General features: G+C 45.0%; 1 long non-coding RNA gene across 1 annotated transcript in view; it reads left to right on the top strand.

Annotated features, from left to right (window-relative positions):
* LOC125091050 (uncharacterized) overlaps nucleotides 1-25695 on the top strand; it is a 187611-nt gene extending 161916 nt beyond the window's left edge. The window contains exons 6-7 of the long non-coding RNA XR_007124566.1: nucleotides 592-684; nucleotides 25321-25695. This is a non-coding gene — a long non-coding RNA (uncharacterized LOC125091050). The remainder of the gene's footprint in view (nucleotides 1-591; nucleotides 685-25320) is intronic.
* The last annotated feature ends 378 nt before the right edge of the window (nucleotides 25696-26073 follow it).

Raw genomic sequence — 26073 nt, 5'->3', positions numbered from 1 at the left:
GCCAAAGTAAGGCCATCTGTTTGAACTGTATCTCATTTATGGTCATAAAAAACAAACAAAAAAAAGACAGGTTTGAAAATAGCATGGGACATTTGACATGGGAAAGAATGGCTTAATAGTTATTGCAGGGAGGATAAGCCATTGAATATCTTCCGAAAGACGTGGCGTGGTTTTTATTAGTTGACATTGTTAAAGGGAAGCTAGGAGGTTTTTTAAAATTATATATTTGGCTAAGTGCATGCTACAAACTGCATGTTTATCTTCCTGCAAAATTCCTATGCTGAAATCCTAACCATTGATGTGACGGTGTTAGCAGGTGGGGCTGTTGGGAGGTGGTTAGGTTGTGAGGACGGCTGTGCTAGGATTCCTGCCCTTTTAAGAAGAGACAGGAGAGCTTGCTTCCTTTCTCCTCTCCCCACCAGGTGAACTTACAGCAGAGGACAGCTATCTGCAAAGCAGGCACTGGGTTCTCTCCAGACCCTGGGTCTTCTAGCACCTTGCAGGAAATATATTTATGTTGTTCAAGCAATGCAGTCTATGGTATTTTGTTAGAATGGCCCGAAATGACTAATGCAGTGCATTTCCTTCTAGGAGGAGATCCACGATGTTGCACAGAACAGGGTATGGAAATACTGCAGTGGTGCTTGCTGGCCCAAGGAGCCTCAAACTGGCTCATCATGGCAGGTGAGTTGCATTTGAGAAGCAGACCTTGTCCTGTACGTGCAGGGATGGTGGTTTTGGCAGAATCCCTGCATGCAGGGAAGGCAGATTTGTATCTGAGGTGTCTCCACCAGGGACCACCTACATATACTGTAAGGGGGTCCTTACCTTGGGGGAGCCCTTCCACCCCAGAGAAGGTTCTGGTTCTCCTCTCTTTTAAGAGTGGCTGTCTCATTTCAAGAAGTTGGACAGCCAGCTGGCAGAGGCACCTCTGATAAGAGGGAGGAAAGAAGGGAAGAGGCCAAGGGAGAAGGGAGGAGAGGTGACAGTTCCGTTGACAATGTAACACACACACACACACACACACACACGCACGCATTTTCCCAGAGATGAGCTCCTTTTAGAGCTTCCTGTGACTTTTCAGAAGGTTTCGCTATAGCCCCTAAGATGGTGACTTGAAAACTTCAAAGTCAGTGGCTTTTCCAGTAATTCCCTAAGAGCATTTTGATTCGGTACATATCTATGTAACACCTCTTGTGTGCCTGACATAGGGGTTATGTAGAAAATGGGATGGAAGAGATGAACACCTGTCCCGGGTGATTGTAATACATTAGGGTGAACAGATGTGCAAGTGACTAGTTAACACTGTGGTGTGATACTTGTACAGATAAGGTTTATAAGATAACAAGTGGTAATAGTGACTAAGTTGGCCGAAGGTAAAGCAGTGGGGACATCAAGCAGAATGGACCTCCAGGTGGGTGTCAGAGGGTGAATAGAAGTTTTTGTGTCTATCAAGGCTGATGGAGGGTTTTTCTTTTTTTATCTGTTTTTTTTTTTTTTTTTATCCTGCGATCCTGAAATGTATTTAGGGATTTTCCTCAATGACATAAATAATGCATGAGTGGTTGTCTGAAGATGTTCTCTGCGGTGGTGTTTATGAGGAGAACTTGGACGCAACCTAAAATAGCCAGGAAAGGGGGAGGGATTTGTAGAAATTACAGTGTGTGTCTATAAATCGAGTGCCTGTGTTCAAATGATGTAGATCTATATTGATTGCAGTAGAAAGATTAGTGGTAAATTTTTGGCTAAAAACCAAACAAAAACAACCACAATACTGCCCTGGCTCAGAGAAGCGTATGAGTGATATGAGGCCACATAATAATGTTTGGGGCAGAGGTGATTTCTGTCCCTGATTAGTGTTTCTGGCTTTCTAAAGACTCCCGGATTCCTGAAAACAAAGGGCCGGTGTCCAGCACTCGTTTGGGAAATTTAAGACAAAAGGATGGTTAAAAAGTGGCAAGAAAAAAAAAAAAAGTGGCAAGAAAACAGGTCCAGTCCTGAAGCAATGAACTGGTTTGGGTTCTTTCTGAGGCCCGGAGCTGCCCTTGCTTTTAGCTGGAGAAAACCTAGCCTTGGTTGGCTCCGTACTTAATCCCCGATGAAGTCCTTCAAAGTGGGAAATTTCACCGTGATTTATTTTTTTCCAGATGTAAATATATAGCAATAATGCAGTTATAAAACTGGCATTGTATTAAACCATAAATTATATTTGACACATAATAATGTTGAATTACTGGGGAAGTCCATCAACGTGCAGTGGCATTGCCGACACAGGCCGTCGCTGCTCGCACCAGCTCTGCTGCTTGCTCAGCAATGAGTAAAGTTCTGGGGATCTTTGCTGTTAGGGTCAAAATGGAATAAACTAGTGGAGAAGGGCCGTGTCGGAGTCTAGCTTGGGCTGAAGGTGCCGGAGCCCAGGGATGCAATTTCTGGGCTGATTTCTTCCTTCAGACACACCTTTACGGAAGACCTAATTGTGCAGCGCTGGACCCTGATGGGGTCTAGGACAGACATGGGTGGCCTCTGTCCTCAAGCAGGGAACTCAGGGATGTGAGTCTATTTTTTTTTTTAAGATTTTATTTATTTATTTGACAGAGAGATCACAAGTAGGCAGAGAGGCAGGCAGAGAGAGAGAGAGGGGGGGGAAAGCAGACTCCCTCCTGAGCAGAGAGCCTGATGTGGGGCTTGACCCCAGGACCCTGGCTTCATGACCTGAGCTGAAGGCAGAGGCTTAACCCACTGAGCCACCCAGGCGCCCCAGGGAGGTGAGTCTTAAACGGGCAACTTGTTACTTGATGAGGGTGAATTCATGTAGCAATTCCTTGAGAGTTGTTCTCTTCCTATTGGTACTGTCAAGGCCAGTGGTAAAGTGGGGGTGATGGGGCCAGTCTAGACAGCATGGGGGGAATTTACCAGCATGGGTGAACTAGCAGTTAAACATAGGAACTTCATCTACATAGCGGCACACAGGGTCAGGTCAAAGAATCTGAATTGTCCAACGGACTGAAAGGGTCAGAGTCAGGCTAGGTAGGTTCCTTACTTCCAGACCAAGGATTTAAGACTAGTTCATAGTGGCCATACCTGTTTGTTTGTTTGAGTTGCTGATTCCCCATTGCCAAGACCGTTGTGTTGCTTGGGGAACATTCAGTGGTCACTGAAAGCATGAGTGAACACCATGAGAGTGTTAAGTATTGTTCTTATTCTAATAATTACCCAAAGAGGGTCACAGCGGATGGTGGGGACATGGGGACAAATCACCCAGAGGTCTGTTTACATGAGACTATTATCTAGATCCCCAGGCGAAGGGGTTCAGGGAACTTTGGAGCTGACCTCCAAATTTCCTAGGGGCTAATTAACAGCACTCTTAGAAAGAGAACCAAAGACTCCCACTGTCCACGGGATGGATGGGAGGGAACGGACGGCATCCCCTTGGAGGTGGGAGGGTAGTGAAACCAGTCTGACACCATGTGTGGTCAACGAAGGGGTGGGGGGCATTTGTAAGGGTTTCAGTTTTCGGGGCAGGGGGAAACATTTCTTGTTTCTTCTGTGACATGGAAGGTCCCAGACTGCCCTTTGGAGGAGACTAGAAATGGAAATAATTTGAGAGGACACTCTTGTCTTTGACCATGTCTTCAGAAGCGGAGCATTGAAATGGTGACTAAGAGATATGGAGAAGTATTGCAGGGGCAGATTTGGAGGCCCGTGGTGGGGACTCGGGTGGCACATCAGGGAAACAGAAGGGAAGAAGGCACTGGGAGGTCCCTGTCCTCCGCTTGGTTGTGGTCCTTTGTTATTGGGTTGTGCTCACCGTTTTGTGGAAGGAGGGGTCTCTAGCTCAGTGTGGTGGTGGCTGCTGGGGAGGGGTGTTTAAGGAAAACTCCCAAAAGGAGGTGACGGATGGAAAGGCAGGGTTGAGCAGATGCTGGCTTATAAGGGGGTAGGAATGCTTTGCGCAGGGAGGTCACTTTCATGAGAAGAGGGGGCGTGGGTAAGAACCAGCGTGGTTTGCCAGAGAGACGATCAACATTTGGTGTTGTTGAGAATCAGAGAGAGGAGGTGAGGCTGGGAGGAAAACTGGGGATATGGTGGGTTTGGATTCCCCGGGCTTGACCACCATGCTCAGGAGTTCAGCTTTTCTCCTAGGGCAATGGGGAGCCATTGATGGTTTTAGGCAGGATTGCTGTGAGATCCTATTTGCATTTTGTAATCATGCCTCTTGCTGCCGTATGGAAATTGGGTCTGGAGGTGAGAGTTGAAGCCACGAGAAACCAACCAGAGGGATAATGAGAGCTTGAGCCAGTCTAAAGTTCTCTCCACTCCTGGCTCCGCAGGGAGAGTAGGAAACAGGGCGACATTAGGGTGGTGGTGGATGGGAGGATGAAGTCCCACCCCTCGGTTCCATGGGAGCAACAATTGGGTGCTGAAGAACAGGGAAAATATTTATCCGCCCCGGCTCCTTGGTGGTGCTTTCGCGTGGTGAGACGTGCGAAGTCAGTAAGTGGGCGGTGTGATTTATTTCATCTGGTGCTCCCCAAACCGAGGGTGGTCAGGGCAGCTCCGCAGACCACAAGCTGGCTAGGGGAGACGAGAAAACCAACCCCAATTTGAGAGGCAGGCCGGTCCTAATTGAACTGTTGAGGGAATTTTGATAAACGACCACGCCAAAGCAGGGAAATTGATAAATCATGCTTGAGGCTAGAAGACTGTTTCCTGAGGGATGGCACCAGTGCTCCCATCCCATCGATGCTGGTGGTTTAGAGGATGGCTGGGGTGCAGGCAGCAAACTCATGCTCGTTTCCCGCTCTGCATCTGGGCTGCAGAAGAGACATCCCTCATTAGCATGGCCCCGACCCATTCTTTGAAAATGCAGAAGTAAGTCGTGTTCCGTGAGCAAGGGGGAAAGCACCAAGCTAGCGGCAGCCTGAACTCAAGGTTTAGGACAGACACCCTGCTCAGGCTCCGCGATGCTGGCTGGATGCTGATAGAGAAGACAGCAGCCGGCATGGCTCTCAAATTAAACTCAGGGGAGAAACGGGGGCAAGGCACTTTGCCATCTGCGATGACCTCTTTTTCTGGGCTCTGACTTGGTGCACCCTGTGGTACGGGCACAAAGCATTTGCAAAGAGAAGAAAAATCAGGTCCCGCGTGGCGCCTGACCTTTCGTGGCGCGTAGGGATCCTTTCCAACTTCGTGATTTTAGCATCTGTCTTTTTGTGAGAACAGAATGTGAGGCATCTGGGAAAAGGAAGTGGAATGCAATCCTCATAAGGCTGGCGTTCCCATCCCCGTGTGACAAATGAGGAAACAGACTATGATGTTGTGATGTATAAGGAGAAATGTATATTTGGTTTTCATCCCAAATGCCGGCGCTTTCTGGCACTGAGCTCCTAAAGCCCTTGGAATTCCCCAAGGGATGAAGGAGATAAAGGTCTCTCTTGTTAGGTGACTGAGGTGACTTTTGGGTTGCACCTAAGAGTGGGGGCCGGTTGCCAGGGAAACACCCAGCCCCCATCCTTTCAGTCCCACCCTTCACCCTCCGGGGAGGAGAGACGGGCTGGAGGTTGAGTTCAACTGCTGATGGCCAGTGATTTAATCGGTCATGCCTATGTAATGAAGGCTCCCTGAAACGCCAGGAAGACGGGGTTCAGAGAGCTTGGGGGTTGGGGAACAAATGGGGAGCAGGGGAGAGAGGGGCTTGGTCTGAGAAAGCATGGGAAGCTCTGGGCCCTTCTCAATACCTTGCCCTATGCGTCTTGCCCTCTGTTTGTTCCTGAGTTCCAGGCTTTGTAATAAACGGCTAATCTTGTGACTGAAAAGTTTCTCAGAGTTCTGTGAGCTGCTCTAGCAAATTCATCCAACCCAAGGATGGGGATCGTTGGAACCTCCAGTCTAGAGCTGGTCAGTCCAAAGCACAAGTGACCCTTGTGACCAGCATCTGAAGCATGGTGGGGGTAGGGTGGGGACTGGGGGGACAATCAGGTCTGAGCCCTTCACCTGTGCGATCCAGTGCTGCCTCCAGGTAGATGATGTCAGAATTAAGTTGAATTGTAGGGTTCCCAGGTAGAGTCTGCGAACTGCTTGGTGGTGTGGGGGGACATCTGACACATGTTGCATTTGGTTCCAGAATCTGGGTTGATGATCAGGGGTGGCCTCGGAGTTAGAATCTTAGAGGCCAAGAGAAGTTAGTTAACTTGCCCCAGAAGGATGTGAGATGTTGACAGGGCTAGGGGGTGATAAGCTCAGGCGCTTTAGCATTGGCATAGGGCTTTGGAAGGCCAGTGGGTGTTCTGTATGGCTCTGACCAGTCATCCTGCTGAGCTAATCACCTCTTTCACAAACAGGAACATCCTTGCCTATCACTTTCTGGCAACACCATCAAGATCCCAGGGCAAAGCAAATTCTGAAAGGAGTTTTGTTTTGTTTTACTTGAAAAAATTAATGAGCTCTATGTTTACTTGGAAAATTTCCTTGGGGACTCTGGTTTGGGGCAGAAGGGGCTTGTGATTTGGAAGACCTGCTGGTCATGTAAGGGAACGATTTCTGTTCGTGCAGAAACAGGACAGGAGGAGGGAAAAGGATGGGTGGGGACAATGAGATGGGTGTGCTTAGCACCATTAATGGAAGTGAGAACACACCTTCCCTGTGCACCCTTGTGTCTTCTGTAACTCACACCAGGAGCCAGTGTGAGAGGCGGGTTGTGTGCACCAGAGGGGAGCCATCGCTTGCGCGGGGTGTACGCAGACTAGAACAGCTTCTGGGTCTTCAAGACTGGGTGGGGGAGAAGCAGACAGAAGCATGGTGCATGGTTTCTGGAACTCTCAGAACTTGAAGGGGAGATATTTGGGTTATCATATCTCATAGTATTAGAGATCCATCCAAATGTAAACTAGTCCCCGAAGGGGTAGGGACACTCTAGCCTACTTCAGGTTATAGGAATTATTAAGTCCATTATTATTTTGAACCACGGTGGGGAGGTAATTTACACGTCATGGGGGCTCTGACCCCGGCTAAGAGTGGAGGTTGGCAAAGGCTTTCTGATGACTGTACTTTTCGAGGAAATGCAGTGAGTAAGAGTCGGGTGAGTGGGGCAGGGCTGGGAGAGGGGGACCAGCAGCAGAGACAGAGGTAAAGCCCTATGGGCGGGGAGGAGGAATAGCACAGTCCATTTTAGGAAGTCTGAACATAAACACAGAAACGCAAACCTTGCCTTCAGTTCACCCTTGTCCCATTCAGCAAATCAGGTTATATATGAAGACAGATCCATTTGTATCCAAGCTGGGAGAGGACCTCTGCCACCAATTAGCTCCTCCATGCTTGGGGATAGCAGGCAGGTAATTTAGTGTAATCACGTGGGTGTACCTCAGAGATGGGACAGGTTTGCTTACAGATCACCACGGTAAAGTATCTCAGTAGAGTGAGTCAAACGTGTGCTTTAGGGTTCCCAGGGCACTTAAGAAATTTGTGTTTACACCCTAACCTATTCAGTGTGCAAAAGCGTATTGTCTAAAAGAACAATGCACATACCTCGATTAAAAAATACTTTATTGCCTCCAAAGGCTAACTGAGCTAACATCAGCTGAGCTTTCAGCGAGTCATAATCACCGTAACAGGTAGGATAATAATGGGAAAGTGTGAAATACCGTGAGAATGACCAAAATGAGACTCAGAGCCTCAACGTGAGGAAACGCCTTTGGAAATATGGTGCTGGTAGACATGCTTGCTGCAGGGTCGCCACAAACCTTCTATTTGTGAAAAACACCGTATCTGGGAAGCACGGTAAAGCAGAGCGTGATAAAATGAGGTGCTGCCCGTGTCCGTGACTTGGAACCAGAACTCTCCGGGGCGTTGGAAGGGAACAGATCGAGCGGATGAACCATATTTGTGTCATCGGATTCGAGAACCCGTGAACATTTTGGTTGGGAACTTTCTCCCTCTGGCAGGCACATTCAGTTCCCATATGACCCCTGGGAAGATCCCAATTTGTTGGTTTTGTCCATAGAACACCTCGCAAACAAGGTTTTGTAAGATGCTTTTGCCGGCTCAGAGTGGTGGGTCATTCAGGAACATACGTGTCCATTCGCTTACTCACAACAAGGATATCGTATGATGCAAAGGCAAATTTCCCACAGCATCTTCGCTTCCCTGGTCAGCTAACTTTTTCTGTACTGGGCCAGACATCAGATATGTTGGCCTCCGTAATGGGAAAGTAGCCACAGACGATTTGTCAGTGAATGGGTATAGTTGTTCGCCAATAAAACTTTATTTACAAAACAGGAGGTGGGCTGGGGTTGGCCTAAGGGCCATGGCTCTATGGTTCCCCCGAGGACGCTGGTTCTAAGCGACGTAGCAACTTCCAGGGGCAGATGTGGGTGAGGAGACTGGGTCAGTGGGACTCTGAGACTTGAGCGAAGGATTTGGGAAACTGATACCCTGGAGAGGGGACCTCCTTGGGAGACTTCCTTGGGAGATCGCCTGCCATTCACTTCCTCCAACAGGAGAGTGGGATTCGTGGAATTCTAAACCCCATTTCTGGCTACGGACCGGTTAGCCCATTTTGGACTGAGGGCAGGTACTGAGACATTTCGCCTTGTCACGTCAGGGTTGGTTTAGCTCCAACGAACGAAGCTGCGTGTTTATTCATGGGCAGATACTGTCGGGATTAGCAAACGCAAAGTCACGGAAACGCATGCAGAATTCACCATCACTTTCTGCTGCTGCGCCTTTTCTCAACACACTGAGAATGGAGGTACTGCCTCGTGAGGGTCTGCTCGGTTTTTAGTGTGAATGAGCGAGCCTCATGTTCAAAGTCGGGAATCCGGGCATTGAACATGGAGCCAAGGTGAGGCTCGCCATACGAGGGCACTGTGGCTTGTGGTCAAGGTGTGCACCCCCTTTAAACCACAGTCTTCTCTTAATGACATGAGGATAATGACAAGTAGCTCCCAGTTTTATTTTTGGAATTAAATGGGAGGATAGACGCAAAGCAATTAACATAGGGCCTGACATATAGGAAGCACACACTAATGCTAGCTATTATTTTTGTGGTGATGGTGATGATTAATAGTAATCATTTCACCATGGTAGCGGGAGGAATAGTAGGGACAGTAGTGGGAGTGGTGATAAAATTGGCAGTATCGAGCACTACTCGGTATGGTGGGCGTAGCCGGGTGTCACAGGGGAATGTCCCCAACAGTTGGCGACTTGAATGAGACACCACCAGTCTACTGTAGCTTTTTAAAAGACCGTTTTCTCTTGCAAACACCTGCAGTCAGATCCCGAGGGTCATGAGATTTCTCTGACAGTCCTTCCTTACTCATCGTTCTGAAACAGTTGGAGAACTGTTGAATATAATTCCACTTACGTAGCATGGCCTTTGGAGGAGCAAGTCATCTGGGCCCTGAGTTTCAAACCAAAGTGAATGTAGGACTTCAGAGTCCAACATGGAGATCAGGAGAGCATCTCTAAGACTGACTGGTGACTTCCTGAGGATGCTAAGAAAATAGTATACAGATGGTGATAAATGCTCAACAGAGGGCATCAGGCCTGCTGGAACCCCTGGGTAGCTCTGTAGGGAGGTGTTAGGTTGCAGGGTTGGGGGTGGCTCCGAGCCACTCCCTTAGAAACTATCTGAGTGGGCTCAAACCTTGGAAAATCCAGCCCCCTGAGTTTTTTGTATTTGTTGAGTATGAAGGTCATGTGATTTTACTATATACTTTAAACAAAATATTTGAATGGGGATTGGGGTGAGCGGGTGTATCTATCTATTACACCTCTAGAGTGCCTCATATTTATGGGCGTCTCTGTGCTCAGTACTTCATTTTACATAGTTCTATATAATCCTTGCAATAAACCTTCGAGCTGTATCCACACCCCACCATGCAGATGATCAGCAACTGATCGAGGCATTAAGCCACAGGATGTAACTGTCAGAGTCGTGGCTTGTCTGAGCCCAAGGCTGTCAACCTTCCCAGCATCCCTGTGTTTCTTAACAAATGATTCGATAAGCACTCACGCCAAATCTGCTGGATTTCCGGGAAAAATGCAGATGATCGCAGCCTACGTTGTATTGACTGATTAGAAATCTCTACTGGGAATCTGCATTTTTAGTTAACTCCCCAGGAGGTTCTTCTACGCGCTCATGTTTAAGAGCCACTGCCTTGTACACTCCCTCTTATCTGTTAAGATAACATCCACCCAGCCATCCAACCCAGTACTCGTGCATCTGGGAACTGGCACAGTTCTTCAGGATTTCAGTTACTGTTAATCTTCCTCCAACCACAGGACAGGTTTTCTTTTCCTCTACCCAGGAGGATTATTAATAATATGTTATCAATGGCTCCATTACATAGCGTGACCAAGAATATTCCAAATAGTCACAGTATATGGTGCTCAGGATATCTCTTATAAATCATAAGAATATTACGGGGTGGAGGTAACTTCAAAATAGTAGAAGAGTTCCTTAGGACTAGCTTGAAGCAAAACTGCTAAATCAATTGGATATTAAATTTGGGGGTTTACAGTCAGACAATTCCCTTAAAATGCTGTGCTTCCAATTCAAATGAGTTGCTGCTTGGGGACAGAGATACCCTCTTTATGTTTAATCTGATGGCCACATACACGAAGTTTTCCCCTTAATAAGTTAAATTGTGAAGCATGGATTGGAATAATAGAATTGCAGATGGTTGGAGCTTGATGGGGCCAAGGAACTGAAGATGAGAGTTGCTGGAAATCTATGAACAACACATCATTAGCCAGCTAAACACCATTTTATGTGTCTTAAATATGACTCTGAGATCTGTTGCCTAAGCAGACAAAAGAATGGGATCTCAACGAAAAATGACTTCAAATTGTATTTCAAAAAATTTTCCTTAAAATGCACGCTGGTACAGCCACTCTGGTAATCAGTAGGGAGGTTCCTCAAAAAGTTGAAAATAGAGCTACCCTCTGACCCAGAATTGCACTAGTAGGTATTCACCCCAAAGATACAAATGTAGTGATCCGAAGGGGCACGTGCACCCCAATGTTTATAGCAGCAATGTCCACAATAGCCAAACTATGGAAAGAACCTAGATGTCCATCAACAGACGAATGGAGAAAGAAGATGTGTGTGAAATTTTTTAAACAATGGAATATTCCTCAGCCATCAAAAAAAATGAAATCTTTCCATTTGCAACAAAATGGACAGACCGGGAGGGTACTATGCTAAGAGAAATAAGTCACTTGGAGAAAGACAATTATCATATGGTTTCACTTCTATGTGGAATTTAAGAAATAAAACAGAGTATAGGGGAAGGTAGGGAAAAATAAAACAAGACAAAGACAAAATGAGAGAGGGAGACAAACCATAAGAAACTCTTAACTTTAAGAAAAAAAAAACTGGGGGAAGGGGTAACTGGGTGATGGCCATTAAGGAGGTCTTGGGATGGAATGAGCACTGGTTGTGATATGCAACTGATGAATTACTGAACTCTACCTTTGCAACTAATAATATACTATATGTTAATTGAATTTAAATTTAAAAAATTTAAAAAAAGGGGCTCCTGGGTGGCTCAGTGGGTTGAGCCTCTGCCTTTGGCTCAGGTTATGATCTCGGTGTCCTGGGATCAAGCCCCGCATCGGGCTCTCTGCTCAGTGGGGAGCCTGCTTCCCTCTCTCTCTGCCTGCCTCTCTGCCTACTTGTGATCTGTCAAATAAACAAAATCTTTAAAAAAAAAATTTAAAAAAATTCCTTTTAGCTCTGCCTTTCTTTTCATCTTTCCCTCTTTAGATGGTCTTGCTACGGATCCCTTAGTGTATTCTACCCTATCCTCTCTCTCTTAGTATTTGTTAGGGATGAGTTGTGTCCCCCATCAAAAGCAAACAGCAAAGTTCCAACCCTCGGTACCTCAGAATGTGGCTGTATTTGCAGACAGCATCTTTATAGACATAATTAATTTGATGTGAGGTGATTTGGGTGGGTCTCCATCCAACATGACTGGTATCCTGAGAAGGAGAGGAAATCTGGACATCGATCGATGCAGGAGGAAGATGATGTGAGGTCACAGGGAGAAGATGGACATCTGCCTGCCTGGGAAAGAGGAAGGAATCAATTCAGCCAACACCTCGGTCTCAGACTTTCAGCCTCGAGAAGTGTGAGATCGCTGTTTATGCCGTTGAAGTCGCCAGGTCTGGGGTATTTGTTACAGCAGCTGGAGCTGACTAATACCGTATCTCTCTGTATTATCCTCCTCTCTGGATCTCCACAACTCTTGTTTTCTCTCTGTACCTTGATATCACTGTGCATTTCTTTTGTCTGCATTTTTGTTTCTCTGTGTCTGTCTTTTTCTCTGTCCCTGCCACCCCCAATCTGACTGTCACATCCTGTTTCTCCCCACCCTCTCTCTCTCCCTTGGATGAAGCAGAACAGCCCCTGTGGGATGTTTAGAACAGTGAGTATCCTATAGAAATTACCGAAAAAATCAAATTCCTCTCTGTTCCTTCTCTCCCTCTTTTTCATCCCTTTAGTGATGTTTCCCTTCCTTCCATTTTCTCCCACTTACCCCCTCACTAGACATAAAATAAAATTGGGATTTATTTTTCAGGATTTATTGTCTTTCCTAAACAAAGTTTTATGGCCCCCAATTCTAATGTTAAAGCAGCTCACTTGACTGTTTTATGTTCTTTGAAGGGGGAGACAAGTGGCGAGTGAAGGGAATTGCTTTTTGTAAGTGACCCCGGTTTGAAATATTTGTTGGTTTTTTTTGGGGGGGGTGGAATAAAAAACTTTCCATCTGTTGCTCTCCATTTGTCCCAAGCCTGGTAGTAGTCTGGTTAACGATGCACATCTTTGCTCTCTCACTCCAAGGTTTGAGTTGGTACATTTGCCTCGGGGCCTGGAATGATAGAATCTCCAAGATTTCCCGGGAATTCTTGTTCAGGGGGATCCTTCAGTACGCTCGGACAATCACGATCTGACAGAGTAAGCTCTGAGCCCTGCCTCACCTCGTTTCATTTCAAAGAGAGACTGAAATGAAACCAAGCTGCATTTCAGGAAGAGGTTTTGAAATACTCCTTTTGGCGATCAGTTGGGAATTTTCCCCTCTTCGAAATCTGTGTCTCTGACGCAGGCTGCCCAGAGCCTGTAATCGGCGGAGCAGAGAGCTGCCATCCGTTTCCAAACAATCGGGGCAGGTGGAGAGGGAGCACAGAACTCGAAGAATTAACAGTCATGGAGTCACTTCTGTGGCACCTGTTTTGATTATTGAATTAAGGAAGTTCTGGCAGCTATAACCAGCTCCGCCAGATGTTGAAGAACGCATTTCAGGGAGGATGGAAAGGGATGTCAGAAGAGGTGAGGATCATTCATTTAAAGAATAAACTGTCCAGATCAAGTTCTGTTTAGGCTGTCAGAACTGATCGCCAGAGTAATGGAACATCAAGAACAGAGGGGGTGGAGGAGACGTTGATAAAACCCAAACACGTCGTGAAATATAAAAATCTCCTGATTTTTAAGTCAACACCCCCCGAGAGTGTCAGCTTATCAGCTCACGGAAACCACAGACCTGTTGAGAGTGGTCCATCTTTCCTGCCGTTCGGGAAGAGCAGCCCGCTGCTCTTACGGAAGCTGTGAGTGATGCTGTTGGGGGCTTATCTGTCAGCATCGGGGCAAAGGGAGGGCCACGGCACCCGAGAGGTCTTTGGGAGATGCTGATAGGAGAGGAGGCAAGCACCCTGTCAGTGGCGGAATCACTCAGCGTCACTCCAGAATAAGTGGGCATCTGCTTCTGTGAATCCTGAGTATCCGTTACCAAGACACACGCATGTGGACGCACGCGCACACGCATGCACACACACATACACATCACAGATGCATGCCACCCGTCCCACACACACATTCCTCCATTATAAATGTCAGACAGGATCACACATGTGTACACGGCTGCATTCATGGAGAATACCCTGTACGGTGTACATCCAACACCTTTCCTAGCCCTGGTCCAGCCTGCCGGGGAAACATGGAAGACTAGAGGCTTAATCAGAGTCTGATGCTGATGGGAGCTGATGGGTGGACCTTCCACTGGAGTTCTGGGAGTTATCCCATTAGAGAAATGACCTTGCATTAAAAATAGAACTACTGTAGGGGCGCCTGGGTGGCTCAGTCATCAAGTGTCTGCCTTTGGTTCAGGTCATGATCCCAGGGTCCTGGGATTGAGCCCCACATTGGGCTTCCTGCTTGAAGGGGAGCCTGTTTCTCCTTCTCCCACTCCCCCTGCTTGTGTTCCCTCTCTTGCTCTTTCTCTCTCTGTCAAATAAATAAAGTCTTAAAAAAAAAAAAAAAGAACTACCCTAGGGTCCAGAAATCACACTGCTGGGTATTTACCCCTCAAATACAAAAACCATGAATTCAAAAGGATATATGCACCCTTATGTTTATGGCAGCGTTACTTACAAAAGCCAAACTCTGGAAGCAGCCCAAGTGTCCATCAGTGGGTCAAAGGCTAAAGAAGATGTGGTATATACAGATACAAAATGGGATATGCTTCAGCCATAAAGAGGAATGAACTCTTGCCATTTGCCACAACGTGTATGGAACTAGGGAGTGTTACGCTGAGTGAAATTGGTCAGTCAGAGGAGGACAAATACCAGATGATCTAATTCAAAGGTGGAATTTAAGAAACAAAACAAACAAAGGGTAAAAAGAGAGACAAACCAAGAAAGTATAGAGAACAAACCAATGGCTATCAGAGGGGAGGTGGGTGAGGGTTATGGGAGAAAGAGGGGATGGGGAGTAAAGAGTATATTTTTCATGATGAAAAAAAAAATGAAAAAAGTTGCTTTGCTGGTAGAGTGTTTGCTTGGACGTGCATTTCTTGGACCTACCATTCAGGACAAATTTGGGTGAGATGATTCTACTCTGTTAGCCATGTCCAGCACAGGTGGATTCACAGGCCCAGCCCACTTGTTTTGTGGTATGAAGATCAGGAAGCCTGTATGGGGAACTTGGCCGGGACTTAGCAAGCCTTGGCTGGCTGAAATTCCCTAATAACATCTATGCTTCATCAATAACATGCAGGGACTGTGTGTGCCTATTTATACAGTATCTGTACTCCTTTAATCAGTGATATGTTTTTGAGATTCATCTGTGTTGTTGTATATACTAATAGCTTATTCACATATACATGCATTTTGTATAATCTCAAAAATATCTACCCCACATTATGTTTATCTACTTACTGCCTGATGGGCATTCGGGTTGTTTCAATTTTTGACTGCTATGGATAAAGCTGTTATGAAAACCTCTAGTACAAGTCATTTCTGAAGACATGATTTGCTTTGTTTTTAATTTTCCTTGGATAAATACTGAGGACTATAATTGTTGAATAATATTTATATGTAAGTTTGTTAAAAAATGCCAGTTTCATGACATGTTTAGATGTTATAGTCCAACCAGTAAGGAATGAGATTTCTATGAAGAATCCTCATCCTCGGGGCACCTGGGTGGCTCAGTGGGTTAAGCCTCTGCCTTCAGCTCAGGTCATGATCCCAGGGTCCTGGGATCGAGCCCTGCATCAGGCTCTCTGCTCAGCAGGGAGCCTGCTTCCCCCTCTCTCTCTGCCTGCCTCTCTGCCTACTTGTGATCTCTGTCTGTCAAATAAAGAAATAAAATCTTTAAAAAAAAAAAAGAATCCTCATCCTTGCCAACACTTCGTATTGTCAGATTTTCCATGAAAGTGGCTATGAAACGATATCTAATTGTTCTATTAAGTTGCATTTCTCTAATGATGGAAGTGTTGAGCTTTTCATATACTTCATATATCTGGCTTTGTGAAGCGTCTGTTCAAGTCTTTTGTCTTTTTTTTTTGGTCACAAAAAATTGTGTTTTTTTAAGTATGGTTATAGGAGTTCTTTATATATAATAGATAGAAGCCCTTTTTCAGATGTTTGTGTTGCAAATACTTTCTCTGAGTTGTTGGTTTGTGGCTTTCTATTTTTAATAGTGTCTTTTGATGAAAAGCTCTTAATTTTGATGATGTCTGATGGGTTATTTTCTCTCTTATGATTTGTGCTTTTCATGTGTCTAAGGAATCCTTCTCTATACTCAGATTCTAAAGATACTCTCTTTTGTTTTCTTCTAGAAGTTGATGATTTTAGCTTATATGTTTGAATCTATGATTCATTTCAAATTTTTTATGTACAAGGTAAGATAGGAATCTAGCTTCTGTTTTGATGTTATTAATTGATAGAAACTAAAACTATTTTCCAAATTTTTATTGGCAGTCTTCGAAATACAACTTTTGGATATTGATTTTGAAATATGTGGGCTTGTAGAGTTTACTTGTTGTTTTTGTTTGTTTTTGGTAGATACCTTAGGATTTCTTTGTAAATAATCATGTCATCTGTAAACAAAAACACTTTTATTCTGTCCTCTTCAATATTTATGTTTTTTATTTCTCCATAGTGTTATTGTGCCACTTAAGACATCCCATACAATGAAATGGGAAGAAAAGTTTCAATAGTTCACCAGAAGGGATGATGTTAATGCTAAAGATTACTGTTGTTGGTGGTGGTGGTTTTTGTAGATGCTTTTTATTAGATGAAGAAATTCCTTTCTAGTCCTTATCTGCTGGGAATTTTTTATCATAAACGGTTGATGAATCCTGTTGAATGCTTTCCTATATATGTTGGTAGGTTCATGTAACTTCTTTCCATAATTGTGCTAATATGATAAGTTATATTAATGTTTTCTCACATATTAAATCAACCTTGAATTCCTGGAATAAATCTTACCTGATCAAGATATGTCATACTTCTTAAATATTGTTTGATTTACTTTGCTCATATCTAGTCAGGAATTTCTATTTCCTTTATGTTCGTGAGGAATATTGGTGTGGAGTGGTTTTTCTTCTGTTTTAATAATGTCTTTATGAAATTTTGGTATTAAAATTATACTGACCTTAATGCAACATGGGGGGTTAAGGGGGTAGGAGAAGAATAAATGTAACAAGATGGGATTGGGAGGGAGACAAGCCATAAGTGACTCTTAATCTCACAAAACAAACTGAGGGTTGATGGGGGGAGGGGGGTTGGGAGAGGGGGGGGTGGGGTTATGGATATTGGGGAGGGTATGTGCTATGGTGAGTGCTGTGAAGTGTGTAAACCTGGCGATTCACAGACCTGTACCCCTGGGGATAAAAATATATGTTTATAAAAAATAAAATTAAAAAAAAAATTATACTGACCTTATATGAGAATTGTTCTGCCCTCCTCTACGTTCTGAAAAGACTTTCTTTTTGTGTAACAGGTATTATTTCTTCCTTAAATGTAGTATATGATTCACCGGTGAAGCCATCTGGGTCTAAAGTTTTGTTTGTGGGAAGGTTACTTAGATTACAAATACAACTTCTGTAATAGACAAAGTCCCATTCATATTTTAAAATTCCTTCCTCAGTCAGATTTGGTTATTTGTATCTTTCAAGAAATGTGATTGTATCATCTCAAATGAGCTTATAGTTGCAAAGATATTTATAATATTCCCTTATTTTGCTTTTCATATCGTGTCTTCTCTTTCATTCCTGATATCGATCTTTTGTGTTTTCTCTCTTTATTCTTGATCAGTCTTGTGAGAGGCTGATCAATTTTTATTAATCTTTTTGAAAGATCAATTTGGGGCTCTGTTGATTTTCTTCATTTTTTTTAAATTTTTTAATCATTTTTTAAAATTTATTTTCAGCATAACAGTATTCATTGTTTTTGTACCACACCCAGTGCTCCATGCAGTCCGTGCCCTCTCTAATACCCACCACCTGGTTCCCCCAACCTCCCACCCCCCCTCCTCTTCAGACCCTTCAGATTGTTTTTCAGAGTCCATAGTCTCTCATTGTTCACCTCCCCTTCCAATTTCCCCCAAATGCTTCTCCTAACTCCCCATGTCCTCCAGGCTATTTGTTATAATAGCTCCACAAATAAGTGAAACTATATGATAATTGACTCTCTCTGCTTGACTTATTTCACTCAGCATAATCTCTTCCAGTCCCATCCATGTTGCTACAAAAGTTTGGTATTCATCCTTTCTGAGGGAGGCATCATACTCCATAGTGTATATGGACCACATCTTCCTTATCTATTCGTCTGTTGAAGGGCATCTTGGTTCTTTCCACAGTTTGGCAACCGTGGCCATTGCTGCTATAAACATTGGGGTATAGATGGCCCTTCTTTTCACTACATCTGTATCTTTGGGGTAAATACCCAGTAGTGCAATGGCAGGGTCATAGGAAAGCTCTATTTTTATTTTCTTGAGGAATCTCCACACTGTTCTCCAAAGTGGCTGCACCAACTTGCATTCCCACTGACAGTGTGAGAGGGTTCCCCTTTCTCCACATCTCCTCCAACACATGTTGTTTCCTGTCTTGCTAATTTTGGCCATTCTAACTGGTGTAAGGTGATATCTCAATGTGGTTTTAATTTGAATCTCCCTGATGGCTAGTGATGATGAACATTTTTTCATGTGTCTGATAGCCATAGATTTTCTTCACTTTTAAAAGTTTTCAGTTTTATTGATTATGTCTAATGTTTTCCTTTCCCCCCATTTCTTTGGTTATTTTGTGTCTTGTTTCTGCTGCTTTTTCTAGCTTCTTCATGTGGACATATAGATCATTGATTTTTCTGCTTTCTCCTGACACATTGAAAGAAATTCTGCTAAGGTTCATCTGACATTCCCTCAAGGTGCGACCCTAATTTGTGCCCTTAGGGCCTCATTCTCTGCCACCGAAGGTGGGAACCGGTCTGGACTCCTGGCCCCGGCGTGGCAGCCTGACCCCACTCTGCCTCTTGCACAGGTACAGGTCATCAGAGAGGCTCTCGAGGCCCCCACCGGAAGCGCCGGGTTTATGTTACTGCCCTTAGTCTTTGCAAATCCACAAGACAAGTGTGCCGTCTGACTTTTTTGGTTTCAGGAAAGCAACAGCGAGACTAATTAATTTGCCTAAGACTCAGGACACGGCTGAGATTCAGATTCATCCCTTTTGACTCCAAAGTCAATGTCAGGGGACTTGAATAAGTTTTACCCAATTTCATCAGCGAGTAGGTGGCGGATCTGGGATTTGAACCTGGTTTGATCTTACTTCAACACAAAAAAGAAAGGAAGAAAACCAGATGTGTGAAGAATACCAAAGAACTCCGCTTACCCTCACGCAGGAGACTGGTGGCATCTTTGAGACATGGTGATTAGTTCACAAACTTCTAAAAGCACGGATCGCACGTCCTCAGCATCGAACAGAGATGGGATCCTCCCAGCAGATCCCTCAAGGAAACTGCACAGCCGTCTGTCAGATCTCAGCAGATCGGGAAGAAGAGTGTAGCCGGCCATCTGGTCTAGTGCCTTCTTTCACAAAGAAACTGAGGCTTCAAGGGGAGGTCCTCCTCCCCCACCACCCCTTGGGGGGTACTTGATTTGGAAGCTGCTGATAATCATGGCGGGCCCTTCAAGTTGAATGGACTCTCTTGAGCGCATTTAGGCTGTTTTATGTCAGTTCACACAAGAGCCAGGTGGGATGAGCAGGACAGATGTTTTTACTGGTGTTCTTGGCGGGAAGTCTGGGCGCCCCAGAAATGACTCGCCCCTGTCCTGAGCGGGCAGCAGGGTCTGCACTTGGACCCTGCACCTCCTTCGAAACCCTCATTGCCCTTGACTGTTGAACAGAATGTGGCTGGTTGCAGGGAGCTGGGAAGGAGGAGGGCTCACTAAGGACATCCCCCAAACTTGATCAGAAACATTGGAGGCCAGCTCAGCCCAACCCACCCTGTTCAGGCTTGTTTTCCACTTGAGAAAAAGCTGGCAAGACTATAGAATATCTTCACAGCTGTTTATGGCTTCCAGTAACTTCCTCTAACCTTTCCCCATCTGCTTTTGCAGTGGGAAAAATCACTTTCTCCATGTGATGGGTCTTCAATATCCCCTTTCCTACCTCCTTGGTACTGTACTCCAAGATACTACACTAAATTACAGTGATTCATTATTCCTATTAAACAATATCCCCCAAATTACCCGGCAAACTAAACAATTGTGAACAGTAAATTCAAACAGTAAAACACGGGCACACATTGGGTAAATGTTATTTTCCCGAACAAGAAAGGCTTTCGGCAAAGTGTTTAAGTTGAATACAACAAAAGGCAATTTAATTTAGTAATACAGCTGGGTGAAAAATGGAGACCTCGGGTTTAATAAGAAGGGGGAAAAGACACGCATATATCATCCAAAAGGATAATTATGAGAAACTATTTTGTATGATCCGGCTAAATCAAAGCTTCTAATGCTTTCTTACTTCTGTCAAAATAGGGAGATTTAAGGCCTTAAAAATGGGAATTTTGCAGACTTCCCTGCCAAGAAAAAATGATTTGTCTCTTGATAAATTACTATTGGGCTTTATACTTGGGAAAAAATACACTTACATTGAAATAAATGCCAAGGTATGGCTAGAGAATTTATATTATTCGTTCATATCTATCACTGGATTGGTGGGGAGACAGCAGTCCCATTTAAAACATCTCCTGGCTTGCTGACAGAGTGCCACGGAGACAAGATGAACACCTCTGTCGAATGGGCCGGGGAGGGGGGGGAGGTGCAGCCCTCCCCCTCCCCTGCTGGGAGTCTGCACAGATCTGGCATTGGGATGCTTTCTTTTCTTTTTCTCCCTGGAACACTAACCTTCTAGCCACTCTGGAGTCTACATTTCAAGAAGCCCCCCGCCCCAGTATGGACATGTGTCTTTTCCAGATTCTGCACATTTCTGTGGGTTCTTATGCATGTCTGAGATAAATGTGTCTTCCAACACAGAAGGACAATGGGGAAAATGGGAAAGAGGGACCTTGGCAAACGTCAGCCTCCCATCTGTCAGGTATGAGGGGTGCGGAAAGGACTGGCAGCGTGACTCTTTGTAGCCTCTGTCAAAGGCTTGCCGAATAGAGAAATGGTAATGACTACATCGGAGAGAGAACGTTGGCCATTGAGGTAGGGATGCAGACTCCAGCCTCATTTCTTTTACTGCTTGTGAAAACTTTGGCAAAAGGCAGTGCTGGGCCTTCCCATCCCCCCCATCACACGGCTGATTCGGACAAGCAACATTGGCCTCCAGTATCTTTTGCGCAAGACTTCCCTTCAGACACACTTTTACATAACATTGCGTTTTGTCATACAGAGAAGACTCCAGATAGAGGAGAGTGCTTCTCCCTTTTTCACCTCCTGGGGACCCCTAAGTCACTCCCTAAGCTCTAGAGCTTCAAGGAATGCACTTTGGAGAATCATGAAATGGGGTGCTTTCTAGGGATCCGTCCAGTTTGAGCACATCGTGGTTCTAGGGTTGCTCTCTTCTGGAACAATCAACTGAGGCTGTGAAAATGCTCCGACAGCTTTGCCTGGTGTTCTTGTTTTCCGTGGTGGTGGTGGTGGTGTGGGTATGTGTGTTTGGAGGAGAGCTTTGTGACAAACGCAGGTTTCCAAGACATAAGAGCTGGTAAGGCACACCCCCTTTCTTAGGCCGAGATGAAAACGGAACTGTTTCAAAAATCCAAGTAAAATTATCGGGGTGCCTGGGTGGCCGAATGGGTTAAGCCTCTACCTGCTCAGGTCATGATCCCAGGGTCCTGGGATCAAGCCCGGCATTGGGCTTTCTGCTCAGCAGGGAGCCTGCTTCCCCCTCTCTGTCTGCCTGCCTCTCTGCCTACTTGTGATCTCTCTCTGTCAAAAAAAAAAAACCAAAAACTTAAGAACCTCTAATTAAAAAAAATCCAAGTAAAATTATTATCCCAATATTTGTCTTCAGAATTTGGAGCATGCTATGCTTGCTAAAGGCTAATTGGCTAGTTTTTACCCATCCCATATTCCAGTAAGTTCTAGAGCAGGTACTTTCCCAAGTGAAACCATGCAAAAACATGACACTTCAATCTTCTAATAGTTGGATTCTGCCTTATCTGCTACAAAAACTAAATAGATGTTTTGGGGAAGGAAGGTTTTTGAATTTTTTTTTTCCTCTCTTGGTACTTAGAAAAATGCACTGCTATTTTTTTTAAAAAAGGTTTTATTTATTTATTTAATTGACAGAGAGATATCACAGGTAGGCAGAGACAGAGAGAGAGGAAGGAAGCAGGCTCCCCGCTGAGCAGAGAGCCCCATGTGGGGCTCGATCCCAGGACCCTGATATCATGACCTGAGCTGAAGGCAGAGGCTTTAACCCACTGAGCCATCCAGGCACCCTGCACCACTATTTTTAAGCTGAAGATGTTTCTAACATGCCCTGATCATTTTCCATCTGAGTAACACCAATTTAAACATCCTCAATCCAATTTAACATCCTCAATCTTTTTTGAAGTTTACAGAGTACTACACATTTCACAAAGCACTTTTTAGCTTACAAACATCATTTACAATAGACTTTATCGTCTGCAAGGTGCTGCACCTTTTCCAAGGTGCTTTACAGTTTACAAAGCCTTTCATGGTTTCCGTGTTCTGTTGTATAAGCCACTTTATCATCTCAAAAGTATTTGGCATTTCCTAAAGCCCTGTTGCCATTACAAAGCACTTTGCAGCTCACCAAATGCCTCACAATTTGTAAAATGATTCCAAGCCCATAACCACATTGAGTTTTCACAGACGCTGGTGACATAATTGCGTCTTTCTTCGATGATTATAAGGATCATGCTGGGCGTCAGAGTCATAATTGTGAACTTGCCTTTACTGAACACAGACCGAGTGTCCCATGGATGCTTGTTACTGTCTGATTGATTAAGAATATTACTGCTCTAAAGTGATGTAACTGGTGACGTCCTGAACATTTGGTCTCGATCAGTGGCTCTCTACGGTGGGGACAGTCTTACCCGCCAGGGATGTTTGGCGATACATGGAGACATGTTTTGTTGCCACAGCTGGGGGAAGGGATTCTACTGGCATCTAGTGGATAGAGGCCAGGGATGCTGCCTAGGGTTCTACAGTGCCCATCACAGTCCCCACAACAAAGTCAGAGCCAGTCCATAGTACGAGTATCGCCAAGGCTCAGAGGCTCTGGTCTTGATAAAGCTCAGACCCTCTGATAATTTCATGCTCCTTATCTCCTGCTTTGGGAGGATGCTCTCAGTTGCAAGTAACAGGAAACAGCTTCACATGGGCTTAAGCATGGTGTCCGTTTTTCATTTTCACCAAACCGGAAATCAAGAGCAAGTGCAGGCTACAGGATTGGGCGATGAAGGCGCCGACCCACGGCATCAAGGACCCTGGTGCTGTCCTTCCCTCAGGTCTGTTCGGCCTCAGCTCATCTCGAGGCAGATTCATGGCTGTCAACTGCAATTGAGGTGTCTGCTGTTGTTCATATTCAAAGGCAAAGAAGCTGACTTTTCTCTCCCAGAATCCCAGAATGACCCTTTGGGTGTGAATAAACACCCGCATTGTACAGCGGCTTGTCTAACTGAGGAATGTGTGCCACGTGCCTGGGACAGAGCCTTATCTACAGCCAATGCTCGGTGTTCATCACACCTTCCCTGCACCCCCCTTCCATCCTTTCTTGGGTACTAACTTTTAGCCAAGAAGTAGGGATTTTGAGAGAACAAAAACATAATAAAAATCACTTGTTGGTCCCCCCAGGAACCCTTTTCCTTTCCCAGGAAAAGGTTCCTGGGAAATAGCTGAGCAGATTTATGTGCAGAATTCACGCTGCTTCCTGGCCTGGGATCCTGGACTGTAAATCCTTCCCCAGCACATTACACATGCACACATACACACACACTCTACCTCTTGCAAATTAAAAGTCATATATATCTTGCCAGAGCATTTCTGACACACAGCCTCAGCATTCCGAGCCATAGGCAAGTTTTATGTGTCTTGCTGTGATGGATTACTGGCTGGGGAGGTTGCAAAGCCCAGAATTCAGTGACTCGTCAACAGACTTCTGGGTTCTGGGCAAGGCTCACTCTCTCTTGTCTAGAAAACCTGGTCCGTAGGAGGTCCCTTATGTGGGGACGTTTGGCTCGAGAGCAGCTTCTACACTAAGGTGAAAAATGGTTTGTATGGGGGAATCCTCACCATCAGCCACGTGTTCTGTTGTGTTTTCACATTTGCTTTGGAGACAGTGCCGACCTGCAGGGGTCTGCCACCAGCCGGTCTGTGATGAGGAATGGGCCTCGTGGATGCTCGTGATTGGCAGCCTTCAGTGGCCACTGAGTACAAGTCAGACAGACTCAGACCCCTTGACCTGACGCTCACAGTGGGGCCCCCAAACACTCCATTGACCGATCTCTCTCCAATTATTATTTCCCTGCAAGTATTACCTACTCCGTTCCATCTGATCTCTTAGTTCTGTTAAGTTTTATGTGTTTCTGGATTAGAGAATCTGGAACATAGCAGGTATGAAAAAGCAATAGACTTGGGTCTTCACTGTGACCTGACCACCTCATGAGTGTGGGTGAGTTGCCTATTAAGTGCGATTCAGTTTTCTTGTCCAGAAAATGAGAAAATGCCACCTTGTAGAATAGATGTATGTGTTAAGTAAAATAATTATTCATTGTGCATAGCTCAGCCTTTATATAGAAGGCGATTAATGAAGATGTTATTTTTCCTTGACTTTTCTTTATCTGCCCATGTTGACTTCTCTTATATGTGTTTATTTCTGCAATATTTTAAGGAAGGTGCACTTTATTACTCCTGTAAGTCCCTCAAAGTCTGCGATGTTTCCAATTCTATAGCCTCCTAGCTCGTTGTATTTTTCCTTTAGCACCGATCCCAGTTTCCATTTATTCCACTTTGTGGAATTAACTGCATAGTCTGTATTCCCTTTGGTAGATGGCAATTTGCTTAAGAGCAGAGAACATTTCTGTCTTGCTCATGAGTATGGCACCTCGATTCTCCTCATACCTAGAATAGTTTCTGACACTTAGTAAATACTAAACAAATATTAGATGAATAAGTGATTGGATAATGGAGATGAATTGTGTACTTCTTAGTACCAGGCACTATGCTAGGTTCTTTATGCATATAACCTGAGAGCATCTGAATACCCTGGCACTATTATTACCTTCCTATTTCCTGATGAAGAAGTGGGGGCATAAGGAGGTAAAGTAGCACAAGGAAGTAGCACATCTGGGAAGAAGCAGTCAGGATTCGAATTTTTGTCATCCAACTCCAAGCCCAAATCCTAACCATTATCACGACAGGTTCAGTTCCAAGATGGCGGGCCATGGAAGTCAATACTGGGTTCAGGGCTTGGGTAATTTGAGGATTGGGTCATCCTGCTTTAAAGTCACTGGCAGTTGCCCAAACAGGATTCACAAAATATGAATCCCTTTTTTTCTTTTCAACAGCTTTTCCTGTCTCAATGTCCTTTGATCTTCACATAAGACTTTGCTTTGTCGGAGAAAAAAAAAAATGGGACACAGCAGGAGTAAGTGGTTTGCCCAAGGTCACTCATCTAGTCAGTGATGTGGAGAAACAGAGCTGGAGATTCCTGGAACAATCAGTGTCGTAATCACACCAGGTCACTGCAGTTAGCCAGGCCTCCCCTCCTGCCACCTGTTTCAGAGGGGAGCACGATGTTGGTCTGTCTGAGAGAGAGCCACGATGAGCCTGCTGCTATAGGAAAGTCCCGGAGTCGGGGTCCTGGATTTTGAAGGCAGCCGCGTTACATGGATCTGAGCTCCTGGCAACTATTGGCTGAGACCTGTTTATCCGTCTGAACAATAAGGTACGATTGGGTGTTTTCTAAAGATCTCAATGGGATGTATTCACTCAACAGATACTTATTGATGCCCAGGAAGACCTAGTCTTCCTGACTCACCTCTGTGTTCCTTGTCCGTAGTGTGCTTTCTGCTACATAGTGAGTGGTCGGTGATTATGGAGCGAATGGAGGACTGTGAGTGATGGTGGTGGGAGGAAACAGTGGGTGACACCTTGTCCGCCCCTTGAGCTGCCCTTGAGCTGGGAGAGAGTGGGCAGTGGCTAGTGATCCTGCACTCTGCCGAATCCTTCCACTGAAGTCAATGCAGTGTGCTTTGGGTGCTCTGAGGGGGTGCAATTAATCCAATTTGGGAGATGGCCAGGCATTTCTGGAGGACTTC

The sequence above is a fragment of the Lutra lutra genome, chromosome 18, assembly GCF_902655055.1.
Source record: "Lutra lutra chromosome 18, mLutLut1.2, whole genome shotgun sequence".
Taxonomy (NCBI): Eukaryota; Metazoa; Chordata; class Mammalia; order Carnivora; family Mustelidae; genus Lutra; species Lutra lutra.
Note: the sequence above shows the minus strand (reverse complement) of the source record. Positions and strands in the feature narration are given on the sequence as shown.